The 12,011-nt window shown below is 47.7% G+C and overlaps 1 protein-coding gene across 3 annotated transcripts in view; it reads left to right on the top strand.

The window, feature by feature from the left end:
• The window catches only part of LOC144505625 (protocadherin-1-like), a 406,585-nt gene that overhangs the window by 277,136 nt on the left and 117,438 nt on the right, over nt 1-12,011 (top strand). The window lies entirely within an intron of this gene.

Raw genomic sequence — 12,011 nt, forward strand, 5'->3', positions numbered from 1 at the left:
CGATGATTTCCTCACTCCCCTTAACTGGTTAAAATCCTTGACAGAAAGATTGCTGAACCATCACACGAGTGGTCACCGAGGTGAGGGCCCGGCAGGGGGCGGGGGGGGAGAGAGAGGCTGCAGGGGCTGCATTGCCCAGGAAGGAGGCAGGATGGGAGAAAGGGGTGAAGTGGCATTGTGTTCTGGAATCCATGTCAGTCCATTGAGCAGACCAACTCTGTGTATAATTGGGGCAGTGACTGCATCACACCTGGGCCGGAGATCACAATTGTTATTTTAGCCAACTTTCTCTCTTGGATAAAATCACCAATTTCTTCTTTGGCACTTTAATCAAATGGCTGCGTTTCTTGTGTGTGCTCCCACTGCGAGAGGTGGGAGCTGACTTGAATGTGTAAAGTTTCACAGCTGAGCCCAGTTTTTGTTGGCACGGACCCACGTCCCAGCGTCATTCACTGGACATTGATCAGGAGCAGGGATCCTGCTGGATTTATACTTTCTGCTCTTCTCTCTAACCTGGGGCAGCTGAAACAAATTGCTGTCTCCACTCTCTGCCAAAGATCAGGTAACCCCACACAGACCTGGAGCAAATCTTCTGCTCTCGCTGGTGGTGAGCTTGGAGGTGGGGAAAACATCTAATTGGGCGGCAGCATGGGGTGGGATTCCCCCCCAGTCCCCCCCAGTCCCCTCCCCCAGCCCCTGTGGCATGTTTTCCTGTGGTAGAAGTGGGACTTTCTGGTCCCGCCAATATCTCTGTGCCCTGCACCCTCCGCCACTGGGGAACCCGCCACAGGGGATCGCTACGGGCAGGACCAGTCGATCCCACTGGCAGGAAGGGCTGGAAAATTCCAGCCTTCGTTTTTTGACTGGAATCGAGCAGTGCCACCGTACTGAACAAAACAAAGAACAAAGAACAATACAGCACAGGAACAGGCCCTTCAGCCCTCCAAGCCCGCGCCGCTCCCTGGTCCAAACTAGACCATTCTTTTGTATCCCTCCATTCCCACTCCGTTCATATGGCTATCTAGATAAGTCGTAAATGTTCCCAGTGTGTCCGCCTCCACCACCTTGCCCGGCAGCGCATTCCAGGCCTCCACCACCCTCTGTGTAAAATAGTCCTTCTGATATCCGTGTTAAACCTCACCCCCCCGCCCCCCTCACCTGCTGGAGATGAGGCCTACAAAGCTGCTCCCTATTTCACCCAAATATCTATCGAGCTTCCCATATTCAGAAAAAAAGATGGAGCGAGGAGGTGGGATGTTTGTCGCCTGGTGGGATTGGACAGTCACAGCTATTCAAGGTTGGAAGTGAAGCGGGGAGGTCGAAGGATTTAGGTCAGAAAATGTGCCGGCAGTTTAATCAGCAGTAACCAATCTGAAGAGCGTTAGGTGTCAGGGTGATCACTAAGGCAGTAAGATTATCAACTAGACCTGTATGAGCTGATAAACAAAAGTGCTGAAAAAAATCTGGAAAAGTATTCCCAATGTTTTAACATTCCCTGATAGTTTTTTCCTCGTGGTGCCTCCAACAGTATCCAGGTAATTTTTGGAGATTCCAGGGCAGGTCCTGGATGGTTTGTAACCCACAGGGATTCGAAAAGAGGTACAAACACTTTGTGTCCAAGTCTCTGGGTACGGGCAGTGGGGACAGTTCCGCGATGGCAGGGCCCAAACCTCCAGACAACATCTGGAGACGATGCTGCAGCATCTGTGAACGGCCAGTTCCCAGGAATAGAGAGAGGGAGTGGGACACACACAAACAAAGCAGATAGAAATTTTGATTTTGTCTCTCTTTAAATAAAAGACTTTGTGGTCCCTCATTGACATTGTAACAATTCCTAGGCAATGTGTGTGTGTGTGTGTGTGTGTGTGTGTGTGTGTGTGTGTGTGCGAGTATGTGTCAGTGTGTGTGTGTGTGCGAGTGTGTGTGCGTGAGTGTGTGTGTAAGTGTGTGTGTGTGTGCGCGCGCGAGATTGTGTGTGTACATGAATGTGTGTGTGTGTGTGTGTGGTGTGGTGTGTGTGTGTGGTGTGGTGTGTGTGTGTGTGGAGTGTGTGTGTGGAGTGTGTGTGTGTGGTGTGTGGGTGTGTGTTGTGTGGAGTGTGTGTGTGTGAGTGGTGTGTGTGTGTGTGGAGTGTGTGAGTGTGTGTGTGTGAGTGTGTGTGTGTGGTGTGTGTGTGTGGTATGTGTGTGTGTGATGTGTAGTGTGTGTGTGGGTGGTGTGTGTGTGGAGTGTGTGTATGTGAGTGAGGGTGTGTGGTGCATACATTCATACTCACATACGCACACGTTCACATCTATCTGTATCAGATCTATCCCGTGTGTTTGTTTGCAGTGCCAGCTTCTCTGAAAATGGAAGCAGGGAGCTTTGATTTAAAAAAAAACTTGACAATGGAACAGCAGGTGTGCTAAAATTAAAGGAAATGTTTCCTTTCTCAGTGTTTGGTGAGATGCTGCTGCCGCTATTCTCAAAGTTGTTGTGGTTGTGGAACCCTCTTCCAGCACACTATTGTTTCCTCCACCACAGTATACAGTAAAGAATAGAGACAACAATGCAGTTTACAGACAAATCTCCGCCGGGACTAATTTCAGCTCCTTTGCTGGCCGGTTTGCCGCGGTTATTGGTGGATTTGATCCCCTGGACTGCCTTCTGACTGTTAAAACTGGCTCCTTCCCACGCTTTGCTTTGTTTTGTTTCATTTCCCCCACTTCTCAAACCGTCAACTATTGTTTGAAAGTTGTGATTAATCTGAAAGTCCATGTTTCAGACAAAGCATAAAAATCCTAGCCCACTTCCTTTTCCCTCGAACACTGCACATTATTAAAGAAATGCTTTGCTGGATTTTCTTTCCCCATCACTGCCTATTTTTGAGGCTCTGTCCCCAACCTTGGTGTTTTCCTGACCCGGAGATGAGCTCCCTCTGATATCTACATGCCAACGTGAAGTCCACCTATTTCCACCTCTGTCACATTGGTCGACTTTGCCCCAATCTCAGCCTGCTTTGTTCTTTGTTCTTTGCTGTTTGTGCTTTTATCGCCTTTAGACTCCATTATTCCAACACATTCTGGACTGATCTCCCAGCTCATTAAAAAACCTATAAGGAAAATAGCTCGAGCCTATCCAGAGCTCTGACAAAGGGTCATCCAGACGTGAAACATTGGCTCTATTCTCTCTCCACGGATGCTGTCAGACCCGCTGAGATTTTCCAGCGTTTTCTGTTTTTGCATCAGAAAACTCTGCTACCCATGTCCTAACTCATACCAAGTGCCATTCACTCACCAACCCAGTGCCCGCTCTCCTCCATTAACTCCCACAGCTGGCACCTTACATAGCAAACTGGTAGTAAGTGTGGTTGAGCTCTGGGAGCAGGCTGAAGTTTATGATGATGTGATAGATTAATAAACATCGGCGAGGGTAGAAAGGGTGGGGCCTTAATTTAACATTTCACTGCAGCAGTGTGAAGGGAGCGAGCTCCAGAAGACAGGGTCGTTTCAACAAAATCGAAGGTTTTGGGGGTCAGATAAGAACGTGGAGTTGAGGTCACCATCAGATTGAATGGCAGAACAGGCTTGAGGGGCTGAATGGCCTTCCCCAGCTCCTGGCCCTGTGTTCCTTTCAGCTGAGGTCAGGTGAGGGGGAGAGAGAGCCTGAGACTCTTCCAACAAGCGATCAAACTGTGCTGTTGCTGTATGTCTTCAACTAGTAAGAAGTTTCACAACACCAGGTTAAAGTCCAACAGGTTTATTTGGTAGCAAATACCATAAGCTTTCGGAGCACTGGCTGGCTTTAGAGATTCGCATTCTAATTAGTATTCTGTAACTTGATTTCTGTGTCTGTGCACTGTTGGAGAACAGATATCCACTCCATCTGACGAAGGAGCAGTGCTCCGAAAGCTTATGGTATTTGCTACCAAATAAACCTGTTGGACTTTAACCTGGTGTTGTGAGACTTCTTACTGTGCTTACCCCAGTCCAACGCCGGCATCTCCACATCTTCAACTAGGGTCAGGGGGTGACTTTGCTCCAGCCTTAATCGGACGCTCTGGTTTAAACAGCGCAGTTGTTTTGACAGGAAGTCTGTGTTGTTGCTTCAGTGTTTTCTGGTAATCTGCTTTTGCTCCAATTCCCGCATAATATCAGTGGTGGAACTTGCTCCGAGTAATCCACGTCTCTGCTGTTTTATATTCATTGTGTAAAATGTCAGAGAAGCTGTTTGATTCTGTGGCCTGGCGAATTCTGTCCTGAGAGTGTAGCCCAGAGCATTCTGCTGTTCAATAACGCTCCCACGTGCCCCGATTTAATATTTGATGGTTTTTGCCAGCCTTGCTGTCACATGAGGGTTTGATATTGTTTGTGACTGTGTGAGTAGCTCTTGCACTAGCCCCAAGGTAATTCTCGAGGAAGTAATCAGAATGTTTAGTGCATCAGGCATTTTTAGCTTGTAAGTGGAATAGAAGGGAAGCTATTATGTTCCTGGCAGTGACAGCACCGTGAAAATATCGGAGATTATTGCATTAGATTGCGGAGCTTTTGTCTTCAGATGCTTGCTGTCCAGCCAGTATGGAGATAAGCCAGACCGGCATTGGAGATGGCCAGGTGCTAACATTGGCCAGCACACAGCTGGTGGTTTGCTGAGGGTTCAGAATCACTGAGATGGGGACTGAGAGGGAAATACAGATTGATTCCCTCCCCAGTGTTGGCCGCACCCGCCACCTTTGGGATCTGTGCCTGGATTAAAGTGGGCCCGAGACAGGAACAATGCTTCATTTCTCCTGATGCCCATTCCAGCGGCTCCTCCATCCCACACGCCCGCCCCCACCGCCTCAGAGGCCACACCGGAGAAAGGATTTCTGGGATTAGCTGCAGAGTTGGACGGGGAAAACTGGTGGAAATCTGGAACGAACTTTGAACCTCATGATGTCTCAAAGCATTTGGCCACCAATGAAGCACCTTTGACATGGCGGCTGGGATTCTCCAACCTCGCCCGCGGCTAATCTCAGAAATACTTTCTCCGGTGTGGCCTCTGAGGCGGTGGGGGCGGGCGTGTGGGACGGAGGAGCTGCTGGAATGGGCATCAGGAGAAATGAAGCATTGTTCCTGTCTCGGGCCCACTTTAATCCAGGCACAGATCCCAAAGGTGGCGGGTGCGGCCAACACTGGGGAGGGAATCAATCTGTATTCTCCGACCTCGCCCGCGGCTGGGATTCTCCGACCTTGCCGCAGCTGGGATTCTCCAGTCCTACTGCCATGAATGGAGCTTTGGCTGAGCGCCAAATTCTCCGTTCTTGCTGGCAATGGTGGTGGGGTGTGCAATGTTGGAGAATTCTGGCCATTATCTCGGATGTAATGTCAGAAACATAGTGACCAACTTACACACAGCAATCCGGTAACAGTCACCTAATCTGCCTGTGGTTCTTTTGGTTGAGTGATAAACATTGGCCAGGACACTGAGGAGAATCACCCTGCTCCTTTGGGATGGGTTTAAGGCAGGTCCCCTCTTGCTGGGAAACATGGCGGCTGGGCCCACTTTGGTGCGGGAGAGGCCACACTTCAGTCTCCCGGCAATGCAAGAGTTTCCATCGATTAAGGTGCAGGCTTTGGGCCCTGGGAAACCTGCCTGCTCATTATGTGATGTCTGTTAGGATCATTGCTGAGTAAATTGACACCAATTATCCCTGAACCCACTGGAATTTAGTGGAGGTTTAGGGATTACATGTGAGTGCCTTCCCTATCACCTAAATGGCTGCTGGGTTTACCCTTAGCCTTCTTGGAGGGGGGCAGAGAACGGGGGGTGGGCACTTAATGCTTAATGGAGGGAACCGACATTCCCCCCTCCCCATGACCCCCATCCCACCCTCACATAACTGTGGGCTGGCTGGCTTGCCAATCCTAGCTCTCTCCATGAGTGCATTGCTGGTCCCAGCACAGCCTGTTATGGAAAGCTACTGGCCTCTGATTGGATGGCAGCTCTCGGAGGGCAGTATTTCCACCCCTGGAACCTCGGGAATGCCCGATGCTGGCCATGTAAGTGCCCAGGCTTTTAATCCAGTGGGCCCTCCCTCCTCAGAAGCGAAATGAGTTTCCAATCACTGCCCCGAACGCACATCAATTACAGTAAATTCCACTTGTCGAGATTGTATGGCCGCGCTTGCCCTAAGATCGGAAATCCCCCCCGAGGATCTTTGCATGGTCCGTGTCCCGCCCACTATTGTTCCTGTGGCGAGTGGAATGGGAAAATTCCGCCCATAGCCTTTTATCTCCACATAAGAAACCATCATGGTGGCACAGTGGTTAGCACTGCTGCCTCACAGCGCCAGGGAGCCGGGTTCGATTCCTGGCTTGGATCACTGCCTGTGTGGGGTTTGTAAGCTCTCCCCATGTCTGCGTGAGTTTCCTCCGGGTGCTCCGGTTTCCTCCCACAGTCCGTAAGACGGGTTGGTTAGGGTGCATTGGCCGTGCTAAATTCTCCCTCAGTGTACCCAAACAGGCGCTGGAGTGTGGCGACAAGGGGATTTTCACAGTAACTTTATTGCAGTGTTAATGTGAGCTTTCTTGTGACACTAATAAATAAACTTTCAAAAAAACTTAAACTTAAAAAGTGGCCAGGTGGGACTTTGGTTTAATGTCACAGCTGAAATACAGCATCTCCGACAGTCTCACAGTATCGCAGTGGGAATAACAGCTTAGGTTGCATGCTCAAGTACTTCGACTGGGACCCCAACCCACAGCGTTCCGAGTTAGGGACAAGAGGCCACCCATTGAGCCACTTCTGATTCTTAAATCATATAGGTGACAGTATCTGAAATACGAGATTTGGACGGAACATCCTGGATGCTCATCCAAAGTCCCTTTGTTGGAACAACAACTGAGTTGAGGAAATTCTCAACCTTTGTCTGACCAATGGGTTGAGAACTCAATCATTGCTGTTGTGCCTTTCCAAGAACTGCAAATACACCCAACAACATAATGAACTAATGAGTCATTTTATTCTGTTAAAACAATGTTCAGGTCTGATGTGATGCACCTCAATAGACCATTCAGTAATAAGATTCAACTATCATCTGCTGTAGTCTGGCACTGGGAAGAGTGGTAGCAAAGCAGCTTTGCTTTAATACATTGGTGAATTATTTATTGGAAGTTAAAGTCTATTGATTGTAGTGGAACACAAACGGCAGAAATTTGGTTGGTTTTCAGAAAGATAATGACTATAGATTGCTGTTTTAGTAATGAGTTGTTGATGCCATCTGTGCCCGGGCAGTTGCACAGTCTTACAGTGAATAAAGAGGCCATTTGGCCCACCGTGCCTTTGCCAGCATTTGATGTTTATAATCCCACTCCACTCCCCCTAGCCCCCCGTGCTTTCCCAGTAGCTTTGCATTTTCTTTTTACCCTCCCAAGCGTTTAACAAATTTCTTGCTGTTGAAGCTGCTTCCAATGCCCTTTCAAGGTAAATATTGGTGTAACCCATGATGCAATGACGTTACCTGCTTGTCAGGCAGCTGCCTCTGGTGCCTGGACCACCGTTCAACCCACACAACCAACAGGACTACATTGGACAGCAATGTTTATCACTAGCCTTTCAGTCAAGCCTTCTCCAATGTTAACGACGTGTCGAGTGAACTCTTCCGTTTTGCTTTCTTAATTTTGTTTGCTTGGTCAGCTTTGTAATTCTTTTGAGGTGATGTTAACCGGTGTTTCGGGGATCCTTCCCTACATTGTATTTTCATGCTAAATCTTCAAAACTTCCAGTGTCTCAACATGAGTCACAATATTCTAAAGTCAGCTTCCTGAGCACATGACTTGCCCAAGCTTGATGCCTTTGCATTTCAGATCGACTCGCAAGCAAGTAAAGACAGGGGGAGGCCATTCAACCCCTCAAGCCTCTTCAACCATTCATATTATAGAAACAATGCTATTAAACGAGAAAGAGTGCAGAAAGGATTTACTAGGATGGTACCGAGACTTAATAGTTTGAGTTATAAGGAGAGGCTGGATAGACTGAGACTTTTTGCTCTGGAGCGTAGGAGGCTGAGGGGTGATCTTATAGAGGTCTATAAAATAATGAGGGGGATAGATCAGCTGGATAGTCAATATCTTTTCCCAAAGGTAGGAGAGTCTAAAACTAGAGGGCATAGGTTTAAGGTGAGAGGGGAAAGATACAAAAGTGTCCAGAGGTGCAATTTTTTCACACAGAGGGTGGTGAGTGTCTGGAACAAGCTGCCAGAGGCGGGTACAATTTTGTCTTTTAAAAAGCATTTAGACAGTTATATGGCTAAGAGGGATATGGGCTAATTGGGACTAGCTTAATGGTAAAAACTGGGTGGCATGGACATGTTGGGCCGAAGGGCCTATTTCTATGTTGTAAACCTCTGACTCTGTATAGATCAGAGCTGAGAAACATCTCAACTCCCATCTACCAACCATGGATTTGTAACTCTATTTACCCCTGTCCAACACAAATCCAAAACTCAGTTTTGAAATTTTCAATTGACCCCAACTTCAGCGGTCATCTGAGGGAAAGGGTGTGCCAGATTTCCAACTTGAATTGTGTGAAGTAGAGCTTCACCCCTGAACAACATAGAACATAGAACATAGAACATTACAGCGCAGAACAGGCCCTTCGGCCCACGATGTTGCACCGACCAGTTAAAAAAAAACTGTGACCCTCCAACCTAAACCAATTTCTTTTCGTCCATGAACCTATCTACGGATCTCTTAAACGCCCCCAAACTAGGCGCATTTACTACTGATGCTGGCAGGGCATTCCAATCCCTCACCACCCTCTGGGTAAAGAACCTACCCCTGACATCGGTTCTATAACTACCCCCCCTCAATTTAAAGCCATGCCCCCTCGTGCTGGATTTCTCCATCAGAGGAAAAAGGCTATCACTATCCACCCTATCTAAACCTCTAATCATCTTATATGTTTCAATAAGATCCCCTCTGAGCCGCCGCCTTTCCAGCGAAAACAATCCCAAATCCCTCAGCCTCTCCTCATAGGATCTCCCCTCCATACCAGGCAACATCCTGGTAAACCTCCTCTGCACCCTCTCCAAAGCCTCCACATCCTTCCTGTAATGTGGGGACCAGAACTGCACACAGTACTCCAAGTGCGGCCGCACCAGAGTTGTGTACAGTTGCAACATAACGCCACGACTCCTAAATTCAATCCCCCTACCAATAAACGCCAAGACACCATATGCCTTCTTAACAACCCTATCTACTTGATTCCCAACCTTCAGGGATCTATGCACACATACACCTAGATCCCTCTGCTCCTCCACACTACTCAAAGTCCTCCCGTTAGCCCTATACTCAACACATCTGTTATTCCTACCAAAGTGAATTACCTCACACTTCTCCGCATTAAACTCCATCCGCCACCTCTCGGCCCAACTTTGCAACCTGTCTAAGTCTTCCTGCAAACTACGACACCCTTCCTCACTGTCTACCACACCACCGACTTTGGTGTCATCAGCAAATTTGCTAATCCACCCAACTATACCCTCATCCAGATCATTAATAAATATTACAAACAGCAGTGGCCCCAAAACAGATCCCTGAGGTACACCACTTGTAACCGCACTCCATGATGAATATTTACTATCAACCACCACCCTCTGTTTCCTATCCGCTAGCCAATTCCTGATCCAATTTCCTAGATCACCCCCAATCCCATACATCTGCATTTTCTGCAGAAGCCTACCATGGTGAACCTTATCAAACGCCTTACTAAAATCCATATATACCACGTCCACTGCCTTGCCCCCATCCACCTCCTTGGTCACTTTCTCAAAAAACTCAATAAGGTTAGTAAGGCACGACCTACCTGCCACAAAACCATGCTGACTATCACCTATCAATTCATTACTCTCCAAATAACTATAAATCCTATCCCTTATAATTTTTTCCAACATCTTGCCGACAACAGAAGTGAGACTCACCGGTCTATAATTCCCGGGGAAGTCTCTGTTCCCCTTCTTAAACAATGGGACAACATTCGCTAACCTCCAATCTTCTGGTACTATACCAGAGGCCAACGACGACCTGAAGATCAGAGCCAGAGGCTCTGCAATCACTTCTCTTGCCTCCCAGAGAATCCTTGGATAAATCCCATCCGGACCAGGGGATTTATCTATTTTCAGACCCTCCAGAATATCCTGCACATCCTCCTTATCAACTGTAATACTGTCTATTCTACTCCCTTGCAACCCAGTGTCCTCCTCAGCTATATTCATGTCCCCTTGCGTGAACACCGAAGAGAAATATTGGTTCAATGCTTCACCAATCTCCTCCGGTTCCACACATAACTTCCCTCTGCCATCTATAACTGGCCCTAAACTTGCCCTAACCAACCTTCTGTTCTTGACATACCTATAGAACGCCTTAGGATTCTCTTTAACCCTATCCGCCAAAGTCTTCTCATGTCCCCTTTTAGCCCTTCTAAGCTCGCTCTTCAACTCCCTCTTAGCCAATCTAAAGCTTTCTAGTGCACTACCCGAGTGCTCACGTCTCATCCGAACATAAGCCTCCTTTTTCTTTTTAACCAACAAAGAAACTTTTTTGGTGCACCACGGTTCCCTAGCCCTACCAATTCCTCCTTGCCTGACAGGGACATACCTATCACAGACTCGCAGTAGCTGCTCCTTGAAAAAACTCCACATGTCGGACGTTCCCAGTCCCTGTAATCTCCTAGTCCAACCTATGTTTCCTAATTCTCTCCTAATAGCCTCATAATTACCCTTCCCCCAGCTAAAACCACTGGCCCGAGGTTCATGCCTATCCCTTTCCATCACTAAGGTGAACGTAACCGAATTGTGGTCACTATCACCAAAATGCACACCAACTTCCAAGTCTAGCACCTGGTCTGGCTCATTTCCCAGCACCAGATCCAATATAGCCTCACCTCTAGTTGGCCTGTCTACATACTGAGTCAAAAAACCTTCCTGCACGCTTTGAACAAAAACTGACCCCTCTAACGAGCTAGAGCTATAACAATTCCAGTCAATATTAGTCAAGTTAAAATCCCCCATAACAACCTCACTCCACCTTTAAGGACATGTATGTCCTCGTGTTCGGGATGCTTTTGTGTAATCAGATCATTATTTTCAGGACTAGTTTGGTGTTTCTCTCGCTGTTATTCAGTTTTTGAAAAGCATTGCCTCAGCTTGAATGTTAGCAGTGTACAGGATGGATCTCTCCAAGCTGTTGGTTTTACATGTGATTTGAACTAGGTTTTGGCCATTTCCCACCCTTATTATTCTCCCTCTGTTTTCTTATTTTCCATGATGCTGGATATTACTCCTGTGTGATGTTTTCTCCTTTGCTAGAAGTTGCATTAATATATCACTCACAACCCCATGATGTTGCCCATCCCTGCAAGGTCGGTGAACTCTTCTTATTCCAGCCTCTTGTGTATCAACAATTTTAATCGCCCCACCATTGGTGCCTTTACTTTCAACTTCCTCGGCCATAAACTGGGATACCCTCTCTACACCCCACCATCTCCCTCCCCCTCTCTCACTCACTCCCCTACATTAAGACACTCATAGGGGCAGCATGGTGGTACAGTGGTTAGCACTGCTGCCTCATAGCGCCAGGGACCTGGGTTCAATTCCTGGCTTGGGTCACTGTCTGTGTGGAGTTTGCACGTTCTCCCCGTGTCTGCGTGGGTTTCCTCCAGGTGCTCTGGTTTCCTCCCACAGTCTGAAAGACGCACTGGCTAGGTGCATTGACCCGAACAGGCGCCGGAGCGTGGCGACTAGGGGAATTTCACAGTAACTTCATTGCATTGTTAATATCAGCCTTACTTGTGACCAATAAATAAACTTTACTTTGAGAGTAAAATATACAATCCCAACAGTGCATTCAGCCCATCGAGTCTGCACCGACTAATTAATTACCATGGCTAATTCACCTAACCCTTTGGACACGAAGGGGCAATTTAGCATGGCCAGTCCACCTAACCTACAGATCTTTAGATTGTGGGAGGAAACTGGAGAACCCGGAGGAAAC

The sequence above is a fragment of the Mustelus asterias genome, chromosome 16 (genome assembly GCF_964213995.1).
Source record: "Mustelus asterias chromosome 16, sMusAst1.hap1.1, whole genome shotgun sequence".
Classification (NCBI taxonomy): Eukaryota; Metazoa; Chordata; class Chondrichthyes; order Carcharhiniformes; family Triakidae; genus Mustelus; species Mustelus asterias.